We start from the raw sequence: 18477 nt of genomic DNA, 5'->3' as shown, positions 1-18477 counted from the left end.
AACAGATTCTGCTTGGACCATAGTCTCTCCCTTGAAAGCAAGCCCAGAAAAAACATTAGCTTCACACATTTGAAGATCACCTTGGTTGAGGAAGCAAGAGAACATGAGATAAATGGGCATACATATTGCAAAAACAAAGAGAACAAGGATAAGTGGTAAGATGGATACATCTGACTGATCTACATTGTGGAAGAGTGAGTTTAGTCACTTTATACTAGCTGACAATACAATAAATTTATTCATCAGCAGATCTTTCTGGAGGGCATGATGGTATCCCTTAAGAAGGTTTCACAAAAAGAGTTTGAAAAAGTGACTGTTGCTCTACCTGAACCATTGGTATTGACACAATACCTTAGATAGTTTAAAAAATGGTTGGATGACTTCTTGGCAAGTGAGAAAATACAAGGTTCTGGATAAAAATGCCTTAGTTCAATACTGATACCTGGTTTGGTCCATCTGCTCTTTTTTTAACTTGAGGCAAACTGGAAATATAATAGTTTTCCACTAGATTTTGGAACACTGTTATTTGGATTTACTTCCATTTGGTTACATTAGTGAGGTTAGGTAATTATATGAGTTCACTTCGGCGGAGATCATGGCAAGTTCTTCCCCTCCAAACTAAGCAAAGCTGTACATGACCACCCTTTGCGCATATTGTAAGTATAGGAACTGTTTTGGTGTTTTAGTTGGATTAGAATAACCAACACATTTTATGGACAATATAGAAAATACACAATTCCAAGGTGACTTCTGATATCCTCATATTTTACAACAGGGCTACATTATTAATTATAATACACAAGTTTCTGTGAGTCATGTGACAAGGATGACATCACTAAGCACCAATTATAACTGATGATATCACTAAGTACCAATTATAAAAAAATATATTCTACAAGATATTCATGGCTCTTGGTTATTAATATAATCCATCAATTTGGGTATTAATATAACATATCATATATTCATAAATAGAATTACTTACACATATTCATCTTTTAGGGGGTTATTTATCAATGGTTGAATTTTAGAGTAATGTGAATTTTTTTTAAACTCTATTAAATTTTGAACGTCTAAATAGTTCAAAATATTCAAAAATAGAATAGTGGCATGTCACCACTATTAACATCTTCAAATAGATAATGTAGTCAGTGTCAATGGCTGAGGTCCCTTGAACTCGACAGGATTTAGGTGAAGAATAGGTCAATTAGAACTTTTTCCAGGGTCAAGGTGTGATAAATCTCAAATTTTTGACCAAAAAAATTTTTTTTTTTTGAAAATTCAATTGGAATTAGAATTTGCCATTAGATCCTTAGTAAATCTGCCCCTTAATGTTTACTTTGATTCCTTCCCACAAGCAGTTCCCCTAGTCTTAAAATACAAGTCCACAAAATCAAAACCATTTACATTTTGTCCAGCTTAGTTGCATTTAAAGCGTTCTTGCTTTCTTTACAAAAAGGCACTGTATTTTGAAAAAGAAAATGCTATTTCACATCAGAAATGCTTACTACACTTACTACTATAAGAGTTCATATGGATGGAGCAAACTGATGATGTAGAGGCTTTTTCCCATCACTGTTTAAATACCATTGAAGGTTATTTTAATTAAGCAAGAGCACATTTTGAACCTTTAACAAAAGCAATATGCCAATGGAGATACACACCATTATGATAATGCAGGATTATTTTTCAGTAAATACTGTATCCAGTCATAATTAACCTAAGGTGCTAGGGTAATATAGATCAGTTTCCATGCCAATGGTTTTGGTATCATTTGAAGAAGAAAACAGCATAAAAGAGAGTGTGGAATCCATAACTTATAATTTAATGCACCATTACCATAGAAGACAGCCTGTTGTATCAACAGTCTTATTTAAATTTCACTTATAAAGCAAGACAAAATCCATAAGAATCCATGACATGTGGCTCCATAAGCTGTTGCTGAGCTACTACTTCCAGCATTCATTAACAGACGCAAGTATTGACAGCAAATGAACTTTGTACCGAACAATGGATGAAGAGCCACATACTGTAAATTGCTGTTTTGCAGAATATCTGTTGCCAATTGTAAATTACAATATGAAAATCACATCAAAATAAGGGTACCGTAAGGGTACAGTATTATATCGAAATGGGGGGGTTAAATGTAATGTGCAATGTTCAATACATACCGTAATGTAGTTGCGCAGACAGTCAAGGACCATTTCTCCACAAAGATTTTTACAGTGTTAAAATTCAAGTATATTTATTTGGTTCTTGAGACATGGCCTTATGCGTTTCATATCATGGCAGATACTTAATCAAAGGCCTATAATTAATGGGGCAATTTATTAAAATCCGAAAATATCTCATTCTCTAAAATATACTCTGATCAAATCTGTACGGGTTATTTTCCCTTATTTATCATTACATTTTCCCGAAAAAACCCAGCGCAGGAAAAATTCAAAATGTTTTTCAAAAATATATGAGAATTTGAATCATACAAATAAATAAATAAATACCAAGAAATTTAAGTTGTTTTTTTTCACAAAAAATGTTGATATAGTAAAAAAATGTTTTGAAATTTTCGAGTTTTTGCCATTTGGACTTTTATAAATAACCCCTTAAGTTTCTGCTATGATATGAAACTCTTAAGGTCATGTCTTAAGGACCAAATAAATATAATTAATATAAATTTATATTAATTTATATTAATCAAGGAATGGTCCTTGAGTGCCTGCTCTAATACATTGTGGTTTGGATCCATTCCCTTAGCTGAAGGTTCAGGGCAGTGCACCTAAAGCTGCTCCTATACTTGGTGAGTTTATTTTGTGACCTTTCTTCATGTGAAATGTTCAATGCATGCCAATAAAAATCAATGGCGTGCAGCTACTCAATGTGTGGCAACATTCTTGGATTAGAACAGCTAAAGATAAGGTACTGTTTACTAAAAAAAACATCACTTCTATGCCATACAAGTGGAAAATAACCACTGACATTGCCATCCTTTGAAGAATATCACCAAATATGCTTTTGTCTTTTCAAGAAACAGTCCATCTTGGTATCATTACACACTTAACCTTTGACGGCCTTTCTCTTTCATTGTTGAGGTGTATAATTACTTTGTATTCACAAAGTCAGGTGAGGTGTATAAGATCTTCTAATGATCTTATTAGCATTTACACAAAAGGGTGAATGATCACTCGCTGAGACTGATCAAATATCAACCGGACACCTTTTCCCACATGCAGACTTAAAGCCTTGGTCGCAAAACCTGCTCCTGCTGTAATTGTGACAATTAATAATTTCTTTGCTTCCTTCATTCAGTGCTGCAGTTATATCTGCCATAAATATATATAAAAACATAAGCAGGATGGTGGTGTATATGCAGTGTGATGCACAAGGTAATAACTATGTGTGTGCAAAGTGAAAACAGAAAGTCTTCCTGTATTTACACGAGATGCACAAAATTAGTGCTTTATAATGTGTTAGCTGAAGTAAGGGAAACATGTCTACTACAGATTAATACAAAACAAAAACTATTTTTAAAATAGAAACTGGATACATTTAGAGCAGACTTCAGTTAAGGTCTGAGAACAAGGTCAGACTGCGCCTCGCCTCACCCCATATGTGCATGCATACAAGCAAGGGTTTGTCGCGACCTGTCCAAACAAGGGAGGTCGTGGCAGGAAAAACAAGCGCAGGGTGCAGATCTGGGCCCACAAGAGCCTGTTTTTTTTCCTGGTAACCCATGGCCCAGTCTGACCTGTCTGAGAATATGCCCAGAACGGGTCAAAACTACAGCTCCTGGCAGCAGCTTATTAATGCTTGGGCTTCCCTAGGCTCTAGGCTAGTGGACCAATCTAGCTTTAATTTCAATTATTATTTCTATTTTCTTTTCTTTTAATTTTTACTTCTATTTGCACTGCTTGATACGATCGGGTGCACCTGCTGGGAGAAGAATGCAGACAAGGAGAATGCCTGCTTTCAGATGCATACAGATCCAGTGATATCACTGGTGCACTCCAAGCTGACCTGGCATAGAGAGCTTGGGCGCACTCTTGCCTGGAAATGCACGCATACGGACCCAGCAGTAGTCTAGAAGGAAGTGGGATGTATATGTATTTTAGGGGCACCACATCTCATTAATCCACCACTGGCTCCTGGTGTGAGATTAATCATCTAAATCAGGGGTCCCCTGTATTTTTTTTTTTTTTTAACTGTGAGCAACATTCAGATGTAAAATTAGTTAGGGAGCAACACAAGCATGAAAAATGTTCCTGGGGGTGCCAAATAAGTGTTGTGATTGGCTATTTGGTAGCCAGGCAGTTTACATGTTTGGCAGAACACTTGGTTTGTATGCAATCAAAACCTGCCTCCAAGGCAGGAATTCAAAAATAAGCACCTGGTTTGAGGCCACTGGGAGCAACATACAAGGAATTGGTGAGTAACATGTTGCTCACAAGCCAATGGTTGGGGATCACTGATCTAAGATTTCAAATTGTATTGCTTTAGAAATTCACCCATGTGTCTTACAAGGCCGCTACTATAAAAAACTGAAAGATGGAAACAATATTAATGCATTTTAAAAAAGATTAATTTTAAAAAGCAAAATTATTAGTCATGTCCTATAATAATAAGCTTTAAGCTGATGAATTAATTCTTCTGTTTTCAAGGAAGGTACCTGCCCTGTAGAGCTTACAGTCTAATTTTGATTTAAAGAATGGTCAGGAGTGGAGAAACTTGCAGTGGAAACAAATGTCCCTCAAGAATGTTTTTGTGTCATACTATATGCTACAGAAATGGAGAATCCAAAATTGAACTCTGGTCATATAATGGAAAAAAGGAATTTAATATGTGTATTGTTCTAGTTGATGCAACATATAGGGGCAGATTTATCAGTGGTCAAGGCAAATTTTCGAATAAAAAATTAAAATTACGGGCTATTTTTTGTGTACTTCGACTAGGGAATAGTCCAAATTCTATTCGAATTTGAAAAAAATGTGAAAATTCGAATATCAAAATTTATCACTTACTGTCTCTTTCAAAATTCGACTTCGACCATTCGCCATCTAAAACCTGCGGGAATTGCTGTTGTAGCCTATGGGGGACCTCCTAGAACCTATTTGGAGTCAATTGGTTGACTTTGAAAAATCAAAGGTTTTTGGGAAAAACTTTGAATCAAACTCGATCGAATGCGATATTCCTTCGATTCGTACGATTGGAATTCAGCTGAGTACAGACCTATTAGATTGAAAACTGACCTATTCGACCAAAAAAGACTTTGACTTAATTTCGGTTGGTCTTTTTGAATTCGAATTTCGAAGTTTTTTAATTCAAAATTCAACCCTTGATAAATATGTCCCATAAGGTTATATATGAAGTTTAAAGTTTCTTAAAAGTTTCATCCAGGAGAATTTAACTACCAAGACCCGTGGATACCCCTGAGAGGGCAGGCATTATACTGGGTTCTGATTAAAAGTGCCCTTCTATAAAAATTAACTGGGACAACCTTAATATTGATGATATGGAGTCTAGGAGAAAAAAGAAAATTGCATCTGCTTTTGGCTAAATAACTGTCTTTAAACTATATCTTTCCAGCATTGCTTCTGATGACCAAGTTTCATTAACCTGTTGGAAAATGATGTTTCAGCAAATTTTCTGCAAGTGCAATTAGTAAAACTATTTATTATTCAACAGCGCCAGGAGTATTTAATTAACACTTCAAGATCCATCTACACTGCAGGCTGTTCAAGAGACAACAAGTTACCAGTAAAAAACAAAATACAGAAGTCAGCAAAAAATAGAAATCTTTTGAGTTTTAAAAATATATACCATTATGGAATAACTTAGTATGTATGCAGAACATTGCTTCTCCGTATGTACACATTTGTTTATAAAAGGGAGATACCATATTGAAGGAGCTATAAGTGCATGATGGTATCTAATTATTTAAGCCTGAAACCAAGATGCAAAGCATAAAAATGCATATAATATAGCAATTATATAATAACTAACTTAGATTTTTCAAAGCAAACATAAAAAACAGTAACACCAAAAAATGTAAGTATTTTAAAGTAATGAAAATATAATGTAGTGTTGTCCTGTACTGGTAAAACTGACCTGTTTGCTTCAGAAACTCTTCTATAGTTCATATAAACAAGCGCTTGTAGCAATGGTGGAAACTGAAAAAAGACTATATGGCACAGGTTAAATAGTGGATAACAGATAACACCATTATGCTCTACAGAGCTTAGCTGCTATCTTCTATGTAACCTGAGCCTTTTCTCCTTTGAATGGCTGCCCCCATTGCTACACAGCAGCTTATTTATACAAACAATAGTAGTGTTTCTGAAGCAAACACAGCAGTTTTACCAATGCAGGGCAACACTGCATTATATTTTTATTACTTTAACACATTTTAATTGTTTGAAGTTATTGTTCCTTTAAAGTATAATCCCATGGGGGTGCTAAAATGTTAAGCATCCCCAGTGATAATAATTGCTTACCTGATACCTCAAGCTGATGCTCCTGTTTGCAGAAAACTGCACCAGTCTGGGTATTTCTGCACTAGCTCATTAGAAGTGATCTTCCTTTTCTGAATTTATTTCTTTGAGCCCCGGGAGGCGCATGTGCAGTAACTGAAAAAGTGGGCTTTTCGTGTCTAAGTTTGGCTTTCACGCTACTGCACATACACCTGCCTAGACCTGAAAGATGAAAGATGGAAGAAGCCTAGGAGGATGGCAACAATGGACTATTACGGAAATACCCTTGACGGGTGCAGGGAATCAACAAAACAACATATCAAACGTGTTCATTATGTTAATTGGATTATCTGATGGCAATGCCAACATCTAAACTTGAACTACACTAAAGTCTGAACTGTCCAGTTTGGCCCCCCACTTAATCACCAACTGCATCAAAGAAGCAAATTATCATTATTATCATGATTTATTGCTATAGCGACACCATGATTTATTGCTATAGCGACACCTATGCAACACTTTACATTCATTTATAAAAAAAATAAAAGGTGACTTTACACAAACTTAACAAATAAGGGTTACAGAGTTAAAAGAGGACCAGAGGGCTCTGCTCATAACAGATTGCATATTGGTAGGACAGATGAGGGGGAAGGGGGATGAATTATAAGAAAAAACAGAAAAAAAATAATGGAGTAGAGTAAAAGAGGATTATACAAGTCAGAGGAATATAACACATAGTTCTAAAAATGAAAATGCTGTGAGTAAAAGGGTAAAATTAAAGGTGGCCATAGATGTTAAGTTTGAAACACCTTTTTGATATCGTAGGACCAAGCTTATCCTGAAAATATAATTTAAATGTACGATTTGGCCGTCAACTAAAACGACCATTTTAAGCAATATCGTCTAGTTGAAGCCAGGAGAACTGTGGCTAGCTGCCTGCTAGTCCCTGCAAACAATTGGACAATGGATAGATTTCACTGTGAATGATGAATATTTTCTAACCAATATCAGATGAAAAATCTTTAGACGCACTATCTTTGGGTGTCCACTAACCTCCTGATAATTTGGCAGATTTGTTGGATCGCACTAAAATTGGATGTTAAGGAGGGAAAAAATCTTTGGCCAACTTTAGCTAGATCTATGGGGGGGGGGGGTGGTCACTGGTGAACAGATGGGTTGCAGAGTGAGAATATAGTAGTTAAAATCATAGGAAAACCAACAAAGAGGGACGGAGATCACAACTAAATTCATTTGCATATCAGCCACTACTGCATAAATATGTGCAATAAAGTTACATTTTATATAATAGTACAGGTATGGGACCTATTAACCAGAATGCTGGGGACTGGTGGTTTTCAGCATAATGGAGTCTGAGGCAGATGGCCATTCTGTAATTCAGAGCTTTCTGGATAACGGGTTTCTGGGTTAATGGATCCCACACCTGTACTTTTTTCTTCCATGCTATTGCCATTACAGTTTTAAACACATATTTAAAGTATGCTTTGAAACCAGTAGATGTTACTGTGAGTATCACTCAAAACAGCAAATAATTCTTTCCAAAGAAGGGTTTATACTTGTAAGAATAATTAGTAAAACCGATTCAGGGCAGCGCAGTATAAAACCACAAACTTGGCTTAACAAAGAAAAACAAGGGTGTTATGAATGCCTAAATGTATTGCAACATGATTCATTACAGTCAGTCACACCTTGTGGTCACAGCCTTATGTAAAACATGGGAAAATATTTCATGATAGAATGGGCAATCACAGGGTATGTTATTTGAGGTGCTAGCCAAGATGGATCGTTTGACAAGAACACTGTACAAAACTTTAACTTAGGACTAACAACATTTCTTTTTATAGTGTTCAGACATCAATGGTGGTGACTGCCCCAATGTTACTTGCCTCCCACCACCAATATTCTGTGTGTATATAAGTGTTAAAGAGACTGCTCACCTTGAAATTAACTTGTATGTTAATGTCCTTGAAGGGATTTCTGAGCACTGGTGTTCCTACCTCTACCCATCTAATTCATGCATAGGAACCAAGTTGGGGGCTGCTGCTAAAATACCTTTGGGCCTGTCATTCAAGTCATAATGCTCCTTTCTTTTTAAGTTTGTTTTCTTTAAGCTTGTTATAATAGAAAAAACTTAAAAAGCTAGTATGACGAAGAGCAATTTTTTGAAACATTACAGAACTGGTCTAAATTTTTTTTATATTGCTTGGTTCTTTAAAGGGATGCTATCATGATTTTTATTATTCATTTATTATTCATTCATTTATTTATTTATTTTTATTATCTAGTTTTTATTACAAACTACACTGTGTGCATGACACGTAATTCAATCTAGCATTTACATTTTTATTCTTGAACCACCGCAATTTTGGTGTATAGGTAGCCATTTCAGGTCATTTTGCCTGGTCATGTGCTTTCAGTAAGAGCCAGCACAATGGAACTGCTTTCAGATGAGCTATTATTTCCCCACTCAATGTAACTGAAGGAGTCGAGACTTGGGTTAGGCGGACTGGGATTTTTATTGTTGAGTGATGTTCTCATATGAGCATCTTGATTACCGTTTCAGTGCCACAATGTTGAGGTTATAGAACAAAGTCTATAGTCTGGGTGTCTGTTTTTTTATGGTTCAGCAGTAAATATTAAAGTAGAAGTTGCACTAGGTGAATGCAGGTTTTTATTATCAAATAAAGAGATGTATTTTGTTTGCATTAAAAGAAGAATGATGTTGGAGGACTAACTAGCTGTGTTCATGAACACTAGAGCATTCCAAGCAATTCTAGCTTCCAAGCAGTGGCTGCCTAAGATAAGTTTTCACAGTCCAGGTTCCGTTGCCACTGTAAAACATATGGAAAAATAACTATACTCCCTTAAGTCTGGGTGCAGGATTACTCTCACTCTCAACTAAAACCGTTATCAACTAATTGCTGTGATATAGACTACAGAACTCTTATATATCTTTATGCATCTTGGTTGTATGATTATGATTCCTTACAATACATGCATGATGAGGTATGGTAAAACAAAGCCTCAGTAAAATCTAAAGCTAGCCATGCATGGACCTACATTGGCTGCTGACTTAGACACATCGGAAAGGTACCCATCAGTGTATGAGGCCAAAAGAACAGCTTACATGATCAATATCTGCCTGAGGATAAGTCACATATCTATTGGGTAAAAATCCCATCGAGAGAGAAACTACCTAAACACATTATGAACCCATAGTTAGCTCTGGGTTCAAATCAGGGGACAAGTCTGAATTGTGAGGATGCCAATGCGCAAATTGTTTTGTGTTAAGTCAGCTTAATAACACTACAACGCCACAGTTCAACTTCCTTCCTATAATAATCACTGCATAAAAAGCAGGCACATACAAAAACATTCCAATGAGTTAAAATAGCATTCACCAAAACATAACCTTGTTATTAACACATTTTTAAACAACATTATATTTGTCAGACTTAATGGCCTGAAATTGCCAGACTGAGACTGTAAACTGATTTTAAATATTGGCAATACATCAGCTTTTGCCTGTAATCCACTTATAACATTAACCCAGAAATAGTGTAATATATATATTTATTGATGATGAGAGAAAACCCCAGATTCATACAGTATATATCCCCTTTGAAATGCAGCTATTGAGAAACAGAAGGGGAAGAGGCAAATACCTACAATACACACTTATGTTCCACTCAGGATTTTTTCATCTTTTATTTCCCTATTATAGATTATATTATCTTTATTTCCCCCTAAGATCTCACCTTTCCCTAAGGCGTTGATTGCTCACCTTGCCATTAAAAGAATTTCCCCTCTTTGCAGGGATACAATACTAGATTCAATGATATTAAAATGATCCAATCATAAAGAAGGAGAGCCAACAGATTTAGCAATATTTTCCTGGCTAATGATAATTTGAAGAAATAATAATAATAATTTGAAAAAAAAATATATATATATATACTGTATATATATGTATATATATATATATATATATATATATATCTATATATATGTGTATGTATATATATATATATAGTAGTAAAGAATATATCTTTATATATATATATATATATATATATCCAGCATCTAATTAAGAAACGATACAAACGGTTATGTAACTGCACAAAATCCACTGATAAGCAGCCTACAGCATGTATTGTGTCTAGAAAGGCTTTTAAAAATGTAGTGTAAGTAAAAGAAAGTAAACCTGGTTATCAGCACATCACAAAATGAAAGGATATAAATATCCACTAAAGAGGACAGCTCGTTCCACAGGCGTACTACTGAAATAAATACATTTCTTTTATGTCTGTGGCTGTTAGTCGTTGGGTGTACATAAGATAATTTTTAACCAAACAGCTAATATACATAAAGCGTTTCGCAGAGAGTGTAGTTTTAAGGAAATTCTGGCAGTTAGGGATTAAAAGGTCAGATTTAAACTATCACCATATTTCAAAATGCAATCTGTGCATTGCAGCATAATGAAATGGTTCACTAAAGGTGCGAGTGAAAATACTTTTAATTAGGTCCAAATCTTTTCAGTTGTCAGCATGAATAAACCAAGAAACATTTTCTTCCAAACACTAAAAAATAAAAAAAATAAAAATGAAAAAGTGGAAGCAACCTTTAAAATAAATGAGATTTTACAAATCAGAAACATGAGAAGTAGCTCTCATTTTTCATAGCTGATGTTCTCTGCAAAATATACTTATCAGCAAATCCAGCTACTCTGTTCACGCACATACACAGAAAGGGGGTAAAAATGTCATTATCGTGTTGTGATTCTGCCAAGGAAAAAAAATTAAGGAACTAAATAATAAAAAAAAAGGTGCCTGCTTGCTGAGATTTAAAATTTCAAGAAGGATAAATTATTTTGGGGGGGAGACAGAACAACACTAACTCCTCTTGCCTTAATATAATTTACCCACTTTGTGGCAAAGGGAACTACAGGTATTCGGAAACCCGTTAACCAAAAAAGCTCAGAATTACAAAAGGGCCGTCTCCCATAGACTCCATTTTATCCAAATAATACAAATTTTTAAAAATGCTTTACTTGTTCTCTGTAATAATAAAACAGTACCTTGTACTTGATCCAAACTAAGATATAATTAATATTTAGTGGAAGCAAAACTGGCCTATTGGGTTTATTTAATGTTTGCACAATAATTGCGTCTTTTAGCCTTTTAAACAGTCCTTTTAAAGACTTCAACACATTATACATTTAGACGCTCACCAATTATATATTGTGGTTTGGGTGCTTTAGCCCCGAACCCGACACTGGTTTAATGTCATGCAGTTTTTGAATACAGGGTCACTGTATGTAGGGCAGACCACTCGCCAGGTCAGAGATAGAATTAGAGAGCACAAATCGGCAATAAAAACGAAAAAGGTTGATCAAGCTGTTGTGGGCCACTTTGTCGAGATTGGACATGGGATACAACAGCTTAAATTTCAAGTGGTGGACCCCATGTTCCCTCACTACGGTGTGGGGGTGACAGAGCGAAAAGGCTACTCAAGAAGGAAGCATTTTGGATTCGTCGCCTTGAAACCCTCACGCCTAATGGCCTAAATAGAGAGTATGATCTACATACTATTTTATAAAAAAAGACATCTAGTCGGTTTTTATAGTATTTTTATTGTTGTATTGTGTTTTTACAGGTAATAGACCTACTACTGAAGAAAAGCTGAATAGCTTTTTGCCAAGTGGCTACATATAAAATGGATACAAGTATGCTTTATATTATATACAAATTGCTGTTACTTTGTTGCTACAATGTCAATAGATGGCGCTGTTTTTACATGTATAAAAGGAAATCTCTGTGACCAGGTGTGTTAGCTTGATAAAGAGCCAGAGATGACTTGAAACGTTGCTACTATTGGTCTGTGCCATGTTTGAATAAAGGCTTTTTATTACATTAAGAAGGTGCTGTTCTTGTCTACATTGAATCTTCTATGGTGTGGGGTGGCCACCATTGAACGTGCACCAGAAACAGTGGAGGAGTTGTGTGCTGACACAGAATCACTAATATTCACTGTATGAAGATCCAAATTAAGGAAAGATCAATTATCTGGAAAACCCCAGGTCCCAAACAGGAATATAAAAGTTAAAATTATTGGAACAGAGGTCCATAAAAGGGTTTAGGGTAGGAAAGAGCAATGGCTGCCATGTTCAACTGTAATATTTATTAGCCAATTTTGAACACATAATTGAAGAATTCGTAAAGCAGCAACCTGAAATGCACAAATACTTTATAACTGATAACACACAATTTCTCTAATAATATTACATCTGAACATTATTGTGTAATCTTCTTCCCTTTTCTTGCTTCTTTACGATGTGTGTGCAGTAAAGTGAAAAGCACACATTTTTTCACAAATATAACTGGATTTTTCACTCTACTGCGCATGTGTTGGCCCAGGGCCATTGAAGGATGACAAAACAAAAAAAGACATCGCCCAATGGTGTTCACTCGGAAGTGCACGGGATCAGGGAACCGTTAGAGCTTGAGCCTCTGGGGAGCACACCCCTAGGGCCTAAATGACATTTGACCGGTTTCATTTCAATTCTTTATATAGATATATTCTATAAAGGCTATATATATTTTCATGTAAAGCACTATTTTTCTATAAGATGCATCTACATGCAAAAGTAACAGCTAAATTGCAGAACCTGATAACCAACGCCTAGCTAGAAAGGAAATTTAGATATCAACGCTTATCAAGACATAAAACAGTGGTTATTAAGGAATTGAAGTTACTTGAAAGCTAACTCTGGCCAGGGACAAACTTTCTGCCCAGATGCAAAGTTATCCTTAGCATCATGACGCCTGAAGTTTTTTTAACCAATGGTATCCCGGTGGGTCAGTCCGACACTTATAATATGTGATAAATATGTGCGTAATGGCCATCTTGGGCAGAGTTCTCTCCGAGCTACCGAATGCTTCTGTATTCTGTGCTTGCATAAACTTCCTTCTCTGATTGAAACTTGATTATGGGCGTTGGCTGAATCATTGGATAACACTTCACTAAGGTATAGGACCCAACAGCACGTTGATACTAACAGCAGCACTGTCCCAGGTTATCAGGTAATTGATTTTAAGGGGTTTCTAACATTTGCCCCCCCCCCAAATTTCACATTGCCTTCCTACTTTTCTACTGCCAGTTGGAGCTGAGAATCAGCCAATCCGCTGGCCTCTAGACTGAGGTGCACTTTGTTGGCCTGGAAAGACACACAGGGTGAACTGCATACAAATGCATAGGTGATTGCCAGGCAGGACTGATACTCAGCCTGCATTTATCAGCTGATCCACTGGCGTCCATAGGTTCCTTCTGAGAAGCACTATGGGTTGATAATATACAGGCTGATAATTAATTCCCATCTGGCAGCAGCTATACTCTAGCATCAGATCTGGACTGGGATTCAAAATAGGCTCTGACATTTCAAGTACACAGAGGCCCAACCAGTCCTTTACCAGCCCACTCCACAGTGACTGTCTATGGCATTTTACAACAGCCCCTCTGGCATATGCCAGAACTCACAGATTGCTAGTCCGGGCCTGTCTAGCATTATCACCATAAAATCTGATCAGAATGTCCCAGGTCGAAGAAGTGCCTGACAGAGGCAGGAGGAGCAGCCCCATCTAGTATCAGCCTTAGTCATATTCTAATTTGCAACAGGTGTTAATGTTTTATCTGGATGCTAGGGTCCCACCCAGGTACTGATTTTAATTGGCAAGATAAATAATAAACAGGAGTGGGTTTTACTATAATATAAAACATTGGTTATAGTCAATGACAATATAAATGTAGTCCGTGGAATAATTTGCTTCTAGTTGCAAATTGTTAAACAAAGTGCCCTTTACAGAGTTCTGTTATTAAAAGCCGTGGAATAGGCTACATCATTTATCTTCATATAGTTTTATATATCTTGGTAACATGATTATGATTCCTTATAATACATGCATATAGATACAACAGTTCCAAGAAAATACATGTATGGAATCAGTTATCCTGAAACCTATTATTATGAGAGCTCTGAAATATTTAAAACTTCAAATTATTTAAACAAATAATTCCTCATTTTTTGACTTGCTTCTCTTCCTAGTAATAAGCCCATGTTGACGGTAAAACAATTCTCATGGTCTTATTCTCGGCTTCTGGGGGAGGGGCCTGGCTGCATAGCCTATACCTGGGCCCCATCCCTGGTAGTTCCGTTACTGGGCCATGGTCATCTGCTGACACAAGATATGACAGATTGCCTGAACAGATAACCTCTACAACCTATAATCACGGACTTAACATAGTAATAAGAGGCTTTCTTCATCCTGCTGTTCTGTTGACCAATTAAATACAAACGTGCAGATTAACTGGAGTTTGTATTTGCAGAACATTTAAAAAAAAAAAAACAGTCATGGAATACAGGTATGGATCTCTATACCTTAAGTCTACTATAAAATCATGTAAACGTTAAATAAACCCAATAGGCTGGTTTTATTAGGATTAATTATATCTCAGTTGGGATCAAGTACAAGGTACAATTTTATTATTAGAGAGAAAAATAAAAATCATTAGTAAAAAATTGGATTATTTGGATAAAATGAAGTCTATGCCTACAGTCTTTCTGTAATTAGGAACTTTCTAGATAATGGGTTTCCGGATAACGGATCCCATACCTGTACTAACATTCTAATACCAAAATTGAGCTGGTCTCAATACATAAGGTCTGACACCTTATCATATTCCCTACTATGCTACCTAGATAAAAACATTTTTAGTGTGGCATTCACATTCAGTAAGTGTTCCAATATGCTCTCACATCCAAGATCTATTTAATGCGGCCTGTTTTTGCTCAGTGTTTGCCTTGGCTGCAGTGACTTCATACAGCAATGCATTTTTCAAAATTTAAATGAATGTTACATAGTTACATAGTTAAATTGGGTTGAAAAAAGACAAAGTCCATCAAGTTCAACCCCTCCAAATGAAAACCCAGCATCCATACACACACCCCTTCCTATTTTTAATTAAATTCTATAGGTAGATAAAGATGGTAGATGGTGTTAGACCCACAAACGTACTACAGGTATGGGATCCATTATCCGGAGACCCGTTATTCAAAAGCCGGTCACGCTTACCTTACAATCGACGACGGGGGGGGGGGGGCATCTCTAGCGCACAGAGCAAAACAGTTTAATAACCGGAATTTTTTCTGTTAAAGTTACCATGAGCGGCTTTTTGTTGCCCCTGATAACTTCTGGGGAGCTGCCACCTGAGGTAAGATGCTCACCTTGCCTTATGGCAGAAACGCCCGTTCAAAAGCTCAGAATTACCGAAAGGCCATCTCCCATAGACTCCATTTTATCCAAATAATCCACATTTTTAAAAATGATTATCTTTTTCTCTGTAATAATAAAACAGCACCTTGTACTTCATCCAAACTAAGATATAATTAATCCTTATTGGAAGCAGAACCACCCTATTGTTTTTTTTTAAATGTTTATAGGATTCTTGAGTAGACTTAAGGTATTAAGATCCATACTGTATGGTTCTGCATTACAATGGGATGGGTGAGCTGCTCTGATCAGACTAGACTGACCCATTTTCAGGTGACAATCACCCTACAAAGTGCTTGCAAACACCACCAAAACCATGGATTTCAGGTGATCTATCACTGCAAATGTGGCCTGCTTAAAAACACAAAACACTTTAAACATCCTCTTGTGTCATGAGTTTGGCGGTGGGGCAATGAGAAAAACATTGTTCCTAACCCGACTGAGGATTATTACTCCACAATTTCATACTATCTTAGCCTTCCATTCCAGACACAGCAATGTCATAAACAATTAAGAGCACAGAGACTATAGGCATAAATTCATATTTTACCTAGGAAGAAAAGGACAACAATTCCCCTGCACTAGGCATGTGAAATTATTAATGCAATCAATACATTCAACAGGCACGGTCTATAACTGTCCAAGTGCAGCTGCCCTGTCTTTAGCTCTGCTATCTATAAGTCTGCACAGCCTTCACGGTAAAATGTGGCTTTTTTAAGTACTCCAGAGAAACACTCTAGCAAGACATCGGCACTAATAAAAGGGAACACTTACTGTTATAAAAGCAAAGTCATAGTGAATAATGGAAGGAAGGAAGTCTCTTAAACATTTATGACATTCCAAAGCCTGAAGTTTTTTCCCAGTTTATGGTGGAATATCTTCTGATGTTGTACAGTGTGCAAGCGATACATTCTTTAATGAAGCCCCATAAAACCTAATAAAACCCACAATTGTTGACAAACTATATAAACATACAAGGAGCATTGGAGCTTACAAAATACTAAGCAATGTTTAAGGCTAGGGAAAAAAAACAAAACAAATCCAGGCTGCTTCATTCAATAACTCCTTTTCTGCCAGAGGGTCAATGAAACTTTGGGCCTATTAAGATATAAACCTAAACTAAACACAGTCTGTTCCTAAAGAGCTAAAGGGATACCATGGACAGGGTGATAAAAGGGATTTGGCTGTATACTGGCAGACACAGATAATCTATGTATCCATCCAGATAGACAGACAGCAGATAATGCCACAGTTTGGTTACATGCACACGCTAGATCAGGGATCCCCAACCTTTTGAACCCTTGAGCAACATTCGGAAGTAAAAGGATTTGAGGAGCAACTCTAGCATGAAAAATGTTCTTGGGGTGCCATATAAGTGCTGTGATTGCTCATTTGGTAGCCCCTATGTGGATTGTCAACCTACATTGAGGCTCTGTTTGCAGTAAACCTGGTTTTTATACAACCAAAACTTGCCTCTAATCCTGGAATTCAAAAAATAAGCACCTGCTTTGAGGCCACTGGGAGCATCATCCAAGGGGTTGGAGAGCAACATGTTGCTCACAAGCTACTGGTTGGGGACCACTGCGCTAGATCCACTCATTCAGAAGCAACAAAATAAATGACTGAATTACCGTATATACTCGAGTATAAGCCGACCTGAGTATAAGGCGAGGTACCTAATTTTACCTACGAAAACTGGGAAAACGTATTGACTCGAGAATAAGCCTAGACACAACTACAGCCCTGTCTCCCAGCAGCGCACATTCCGACCCCCCCATCGATCAACCGGACTTCTTTGCAAAGTTGATGGTGACAGAGAATTGCCAAATGGATTACTGTGTGCATTGTCCCACTGTCCCACTACCATGTGCAGAGGGTGCTGTGTGATATTGCCATCACTGTTAATCCTTCATATAACCAACAGAGGGCACTGTGTGATATTGCAGTCACTGCTATTCTTTCATATAACCAACAGAGGGTGCTGTGTGATATTGCAGTCACTGTTAATCTTTTATATAACCAACAGAGGGCGCTGTGTGATATTGCAGTCACTGTTATTCTTTCATATAACCAACAGAGGGTGCACTGTTATTCTTTCATATAACTAACAGATGGCGCTGTGTGATATTGCAGTCACTGTTATTCTTTCATATAACCAACAGAGGGCGCACTGTTATTCTTTCATATAACCAACAGAGGGTGCTGTGTGATATTGCAGTCACTGTTATTCTTTCATATAACCAATAGATGGCGCTGTGTGATATTGCAGTCACTGTTATTCTTTCATATAACCAACAGATGGCGCTGTGTGATATTGCAGTCTCTGTTATTCTTTCATATAACCAACAGAGGGCGCACTGTTATTCTTTCATATAACAGAGGGCTCTGTGTGATATTGCAGTCTCTCCCCAAGCGAACTGTTGATATAGGAATGATTAAAAGTGACTGCAATCTCAGCTACTGCCTGCTGACTCGAGTATAAGCCGAGGTAGACTTTTTCAGCACATTTTGGATGCTGAAAAACTCGGCTTATACTCGAGTATATACGGTACTCAATTGGTGAGGAGAAACCCCCATTACGATCATTATCAGTCAAAAGGATTTTTCAGTGAAGAATGAATTTTTTTTCCCAGGCATGGATTGAATGCTAAATTCTACGTTTCACCATA

General features: G+C 36.8%; 1 protein-coding gene across 4 annotated transcripts in view; it reads right to left on the bottom strand.

The window, feature by feature from the left end:
• dennd1a.S (DENN domain containing 1A S homeolog) overlaps nucleotides 1-18477 on the bottom strand; it is a 486461-nt gene that overhangs the window by 146275 nt on the left and 321709 nt on the right. The gene's annotated exons all lie outside the window — the stretch shown is intronic.

This window comes from Xenopus laevis, chromosome 8S (assembly GCF_017654675.1).
Source record: "Xenopus laevis strain J_2021 chromosome 8S, Xenopus_laevis_v10.1, whole genome shotgun sequence".
Taxonomy (NCBI): domain Eukaryota; kingdom Metazoa; phylum Chordata; class Amphibia; order Anura; family Pipidae; genus Xenopus; species Xenopus laevis.
This window is presented reverse-complemented; position numbering and strand designations above follow the sequence as displayed.